Source organism: Rhynchophorus ferrugineus, unplaced genomic scaffold (assembly GCF_030347505.1).
Source record: "Rhynchophorus ferrugineus isolate W39M unplaced genomic scaffold, kcgeb_rfMv2 rfM596, whole genome shotgun sequence".
In the NCBI taxonomy this organism is placed as follows: Eukaryota; Metazoa; Arthropoda; class Insecta; order Coleoptera; family Curculionidae; genus Rhynchophorus; species Rhynchophorus ferrugineus.
In genome coordinates this window covers 10,414-17,500 of record NW_027473173.1, presented here as the reverse complement: position 1 = coordinate 17,500, position 7,087 = coordinate 10,414, and the positions used below count along the sequence as shown (strand labels likewise).

Below are 7,087 nucleotides of genomic sequence, written 5' to 3'. Positions count from 1 at the left end.
CGGTTTATTTTCGTCTTCTCCACTACACACAACGAGAGGAGCGGAGACAGACTACTCGAAATGGTGACGTTCGTTGTAAATTTTCGTCGTCTCACCTCGTACGACAACAAAAGAGCATACGCTGATCATAGTTTGGCAATATTTTCGTAAACTAAATCTCACCCTTTTGGAATGAAACAAACGAAGGGTGATAAGATTTTCGTAAACTAATCACATTACCGATCATCGTATATGTTCGTCGATATGAGGATCGAAACGTCGATTAGAAATATAATTGGCAAAATCGTTTTATTTTGCGCTCGATTTGTCCATTTATAACGAAATCCGTCGTAGGCCGACGATTATTACTCGTCGTCCTATATAACAACATCTTCATCGTATATATCTCCGCTTTCGGGCGTACATCTTTTAAAACCATATATTATAGGTACCCGAAAACAGCTACGTTGACGACGTCGAAATTCGATCGGAACTTCCGAACTTCGTAGATGGCTCTTTAACGTTCGACAATGATTTTTACAGACTTGTACGTTTACCTATTATATATATATAGGCATAACAACACACTGTAATGATCCTTCCGCAGGTTCACCTACGGAAACCTTGTTACGACTTTTACTTCCTCTAAATGATCAAGTTTGGTCATCTTTTCCTACACATCGACGACGCCGAAACGCCATCGCGTGTCGATCCGAAGACCTCACTAAATCATTCAATCGGTAGTAGCGACGGGCGGTGTGTACAAAGGGCAGGGACGTAATCAACGCGAGCTTATGACTCGCGCTTACTGGGAATTCCTCGTTCATGGGGAACAATTGCAAGCCCCAATCCCTAGCACGAAGGAGGTTCAGCGGGTTACCCGGGCCGCTCGGCCAGGGAAGACACGCTGATTCCTTCAGTGTAGCGCGCGTGCGGCCCAGAACATCTAAGGGCATCACAGACCTGTTATTGCTCAATCTCGTGCGGCTAGAAGCCGCCTGTCCCTCTAAGAAGAATAGTTTGTACGCCGACAGTAAAAACCGCGCACGAACCGCGAAACCCGAAAGCAACGCGGCCGGCGGGCCTTTAGGATGTCAAAAAGCGCCTAGTTAGCAGGCTAGAGTCTCGTTCGTTATCGGAATTAACCAGACAAATCGCTCCACCAACTAAGAACGGCCATGCACCACCACCCACCGAATCAAGAAAGAGCTCTCAATCTGTCAATCCTTCCGGTGTCCGGGCCTGGTGAGGTTTCCCGTGTTGAGTCAAATTAAGCCGCAGGCTCCACTCCTGGTGGTGCCCTTCCGTCAATTCCTTTAAGTTTCAGCTTTGCAACCATACTTCCCCCGGAACCCAAAAGCTTTGGTTTCCCGGAAGCTGCCCGTCGAGTCATATTAGGGAACGTCGACGGATCGCTAGCTGGCATCGTTTAAGGTTAGAACTAGGGCGGTATCTGATCGCCTTCGAACCTCTAACTTTCGTTCTTGATCAATGAAAGCGTTTTTGGCAAATGCTTTCGCTTCTGTTCGTCTTGCGACGATCCAAGAATTTCACCTCTAACGTCGCAATACGAATGCCCCCATCCGTTCCTATTAATCATTACCTCGGGGTTCCGAAAACCAACAAAATAGAACCGAGGTCCTATTCCATTATTCCATGCATACAGTATTCAGGCGAAATTTTAGCCTGCTTTGAGCACTCTAATTTGTTCAAAGTAAACGTGCCGGCCCACCTCGACACTCAGTAAAGAGCACCGCGGCAGGATTGAGTTGGGCCGTCGTAACCACGACGCGCACAACACGCACGCCGAAACGCACGCGCGACGGCGACGCGACACGACTAAGCCCACCGGCAGGACGTCTCGCGAAAAACACGCCAGTTAACACCGCGAACGATGAACCGGCGGCGCGAGACACAAATTCGACTACGAGCTTTTTAACCGCAACAACTTTAATATACGCTATTGGAGCTGGAATTACCGCGGCTGCTGGCACCAGACTGGCCCTCCAATTGATCCTCGTTAAAGGGTTTAGAGTGTACTCATTCCGATTACGGGGCCTCGGATGAGTCCCGTATCGTTATTTTTCGTCACTACCTCCCCGTGCCGGGAGTGGGTAATTTGCGCGCCTGCTGCCTTCCTTGGATGTGGTAGCCGTTTCTCAGGCTCCCTCTCCGGAATCGAACCCTGATTCCCCGTTACCCGTTACGACCATGGTAGGCGCAGAACCTACCATCGACAGTTGATAAGGCAGACATTTGAAAGATGTGTCGCCGGTGCGAGACCGTGCGATCAGCTTAAAGTTATTCAGAGTCACCAAGTTGTACGATGACGAGCGCGAACCCGAAACCGATTGGTTTTGATCTAATAAAAGCACTCCTTCCATCTCTGGTCGGAGCTCTGTTTGCATGTATTAGCTCTAGAATTACCACAGTTATCCAAGTAATTGTGGGTACGATCTAAGGAACCATAACTGATTTAATGAGCCTTTCGCGGTTTCACCTTAATTCGGTATGTACTGAGACATGCATGGCTTAATCTTTGAGACAAGCATATGACTACTGGCAGGATCAACCAGGGAACTGTTCTTATTATTTTATCGACACGAAGCAGATAAAACAAATACAGACACAGTTTATTTTATAAGTTTGACTTATAAAGAAACGTGTGCGTAAGACGACGATATATAATATATATCGACGACTAATAAAAAGGAGGTGCATGATAGCGCGCCTAGACGACGGAAAAACCGGTCCGAGGCGCCACGCTCTTACATTTTAATATTAGTTGTCTAATAAAACAAAACGATATCATCATCTTAGACACATCTTTTGTTTTTTTTATACACAACCGATCGACTAGGCACCCAATTATCTCGATTATCGACGACGATCGTCGACTACGTCGAAAATTGGATGCCGCAAAATATCGTTCGGCGTTTATAAGACCTCGAAAAACATTCTCTCCGAACCCTTCGCTAGATAGAAATATATAAAGCGACAAGGAAACCTCGTACGAGAAACGTTTCGTGATTTTTTATTTTATTCTCGCTCGGAGAGCAGAGAGCTATCGCAAAATGTGTTGCTGTTTTATGAACGTTCCGATGAAAAACCGATACGTCCATAAAAATAATAATTCCAATCGCATATGAATCGTGGATCATCTTCTTCTAACGAAGCCGAATGTTCCCGCCGAATTCGCGATCTCGCAGTGATACCGTCGTCGTCGTCGTACGCTTCCCGATATATCGAAAAAAACCGACCAGGAAGAACAACGAAACGACGATACAAAATCGCGAGAGCGTTACGAATATATAATAACACGACGAAATACGCTTTTTATTTAGATAAATAAAAAAATACGGTTCGGATCTTATATATTAACATATAATATGTAATACCACCTTCGCTGATCAAAAGCCACTCGGTAAAAGTGTCACAGCGCCGGTCGACCCGACCCGTCGTATCCGTCTCTCGTATCGCCCCACGTAGAAGCGCACACGATTTAAGCGCGGGTCTCTCGCCAGCTATCGGAAATGTATGGGTGTTTTAGAACAGATCGTTTATACGGACGTTGCGCAAATTTTTCGTTTTTACGTCTGCCCGTTCTCGTTATTATCGGAATGTTCCGATGAATAAACTTTAGCTTTAGACAACGTGAACTTCTAAAGCAATAATTTTAACCTCTCGTGTTAATACGTCCTCAGGCCGTTTCTAGACTGCCGATCACGTTCTTTAAAAGTCGGAAAATTCCGATCCATAAAATTATGCTAGTAGAATGTAAAGATCCTTCATAGGATGGATACTGTCACATATCGATACGGCGATCGGAGTAAAACTGTTCTCACGTATTTCAGGACATTTTAGGTTGTTACGTCGGCCCGTTCGTTATTATCGGTATATACCTATGAATAAATGTTTTGCTTGTAGAACGTAAGATTCCAAAAGAATGATTCGCCGAAACGATGGTGCACCCTTACGATCGGATATTTGCCGCTTATTGGCCATTTTCTATAATTCATCCGTTAGATATCGTTTATCGACTACGGATAAGGTTTTCCGATATCAGAATGTTCCTAAGGATGATTCGAAAGTGATTTGAACGAAGAATTTGATAGAATGAATCCTTTATTTATCCATTGAGTACAGGGTACGGAGTGTCTGCGGGGTCAGCTAATATATTATATTTCTCTCTCGACGTAATGGTAACTCGAAGTCCGAACCGCGCTCATGAAGCTCGGTTTCAATCCAATCCATGTTGGTCGGTTCCTCGAGAGGAACGCCGTATCTTCGCGGTCGACCGCCTAATGAATCAGGTGGTAAAAGTCCAAGCCCAGCGCGGCAACGGCAGGCGCGTTCAACGTTTTAACTGCCAATTCTACGGTCATTCATCGGCCAACTGTAAAGCCACTCCGGCCTACGTCAAGTCCCAAAGACAGAAATTCCCCGCCGAAATGCACCAACTGTTGAGAACCATACACCGCAAATTACTCGGGATGCAAGTGCCGACCTACTCCAAAAACAACCAAACCCAAAAGACCAATTCCTCCCCCCACTCATGTACGGGGAACTCAAGATAACAGTCGTCTGGCTGGTCTGGATTCCACTAGAACACGAACCCGATCTCCATTGGCGAAATACTCTTCGGAACATATTCAGATGACCAAGGAGATTTTCAGGCCATTTTCAACGCCATCAACCACACAGCTATTGGAAGAATTACTATCGGCCGGGATAATAGATGAGTTGGAACTTGGGCTTATTGCTCCAAGCGAACCAACTCACTACTCCTCCAATCGACCGACAATAATTGACTTTTTTATCTATCAAAATTCGAATCAAGCCTCTGACCTGCAAGTACTCCAAGATATCGATTCTGACCACAGGCCTATCCTCCTCACCCACCATCAGCGATTTTCCACTGAGTTCCACTGTCCCCAAGCAAGGTCAACCTAGTAAACGAAAAAAAAAGTATCTTCTCTTTGACGATCCTCATTATATTAGGACGATAGTTCCATTCTAAATTCTTGATTAATTACAGTTCCTATTTGTTCATTTCGAGACGTTCCCGTGATTAATACTTATCGTGTAGAAATTAGCCACAATCCACAATTAGCCACAGTTAGGAAAAATAAATTAATTATCATATAGTCATAAACGTAATAAAAATGAATACACATATTTTCGAAGTCACTCCAGAAATACTTTACCTTATTTTTAAATAACAATCTCGGGCCGTACCATTTTTACAAAACTTATTCTATATACTTACTATATAACAGATTATAATGATATAATATAATTCAATACAATAACTACAATATATATATATATATCTGAAAATTCTGTTTTTATAAAATGTCAGCTACTGTTTAACATTTCATTTTTTAAAATGTATATCCAATTGTGGTTCTGAAAAGAACCGATTTTGCAGGTAAGTAGTATATTGAAACACACATAGGTATGTGAATTAATTTACTTAGAACTGGTATATTTGGTGACTGCTTTGGTACCTTCGCTAACGGCGTGCTTAGCCAACTCACCGGGTAACAATAACCTAACGGCGGTTTGGATTTCTCTGCTCGTGATCGTTGATCTCTTATTGTAATGGGCGAGACGCGACGCTTCGGCGGCTATCCTTTCGAATATATCGTTCACGAAAGAATTCATGATCGACATGGCCTTGCTGGAGATACCCGTATCGGGATGAACCTGCTTTAAAACTTTGTATATGTAAATCGCATAGCTTTCCTTCCTCCTGCGCTTCTTTTTCTTGTCGCTCTTAGAGATATTTTTCTGGGCTTTTCCGGCTTTCTTGGCCGCCTTACCGCTTGTCTTCGGTGGCATTTCGAAATAAAAATCCCGACGTCTCACGTACCTCAAAGAGTACTTAACTAAAAAAATGCCTTTAATTCTAGAACTTATAACATTCGAAGGAACACTTCTAAGCCCCGCCCATAGCCCGAGTTAGAGTCTGATTGGTCGCGTATGATATAACGAGTTTGGCTCGCGGACAAAATTCCAGGCCGATCTGTAAGAAATTTCCAGTACCGTTTTTGATTTAAAGGTGAGCAGTATCTAACAACGATCGAGATTAACATGTCCGGACGTGGTAAAGGCGGAAAAGTGAAGGGAAAGGCGAAGTCTCGTTCCAATCGTGCGGGATTACAATTTCCTGTCGGTCGTATTCACCGACTTCTAAGGAAAGGAAATTATGCCGAACGCGTAGGGGCCGGTGCTCCCGTTTACTTAGCTGCCGTAATGGAATATCTGGCGGCCGAAGTTCTCGAGTTGGCGGGTAACGCCGCTAGAGACAACAAGAAAACAAGGATTATCCCTAGGCATTTACAATTGGCCATCAGAAACGACGAGGAATTGAATAAACTGTTATCTGGCGTTACTATTGCCCAGGGCGGCGTCTTGCCTAACATTCAAGCAGTATTATTGCCTAAAAAGACAGACAGCAAAACCAAATAGATAACGCAAACCGTTTAAAGTTTTGCATACGCCCTTTAATATCGGTCCTTTTCAGGGCCAACAAAATCGTATAAAAAAGAAGTTAGAATACGCGTTCTTATTAAAGAATAAATATTAACTAGAAAATTTATAAATAATCTGATCTGTACTGAATATTCCTTTATTACTGTTTTAGAGTATCGATCGATCGGTTCCCTAATTAGTTACGGCTCTATCTAGAAAATAATCATTTAAGTAATAATAAGATAATAAATAAATTATATAAATATTCTTTCTTTTATAAAGTTATATTGTGGTTCTGAAAAGAACCGTTTTTTTTTCTATTAAAAAAATACGGTCTTGGACGAACGTATTTTTTAGGGAAGTCGTAGCACGTCCAGGAGTGTCGGGATATTTGTAATTTTCAACTCCGTGTCTTCTTGATCTGACGATGAAATGTGTCGCCTGTTTAATATATCGTCATACGTAGTAGAAATAGTTTTATTTCTTTTTCTTTGGTGATACTGGTTTTTTAGTTTTCGCACCTTCACCAGCGGCAACACGAACAGTTGAGGTCGTCGTCTTAGCACTTTTCGGTTTAGGCGCCTTGGGCTTTTTCGTAGGTCCGGCTTTATTAGATTTTTTCGCTTTGGAA

At 43.1% G+C, this 7,087-nt stretch overlaps 1 non-coding gene across 1 annotated transcript; it reads right to left on the bottom strand.

Annotated features, from left to right (window-relative positions):
* Window positions 1–569: 569 nt before the first annotated feature.
* On the bottom strand, window positions 570–2,558 carry LOC143206223 (small subunit ribosomal RNA). Its single transcript, XR_013008216.1, has one exon. It is a non-coding gene; the product is annotated as a small subunit ribosomal RNA (ribosomal RNA).
* Window positions 2,559–7,087: the final 4,529 nt, after the last annotated feature.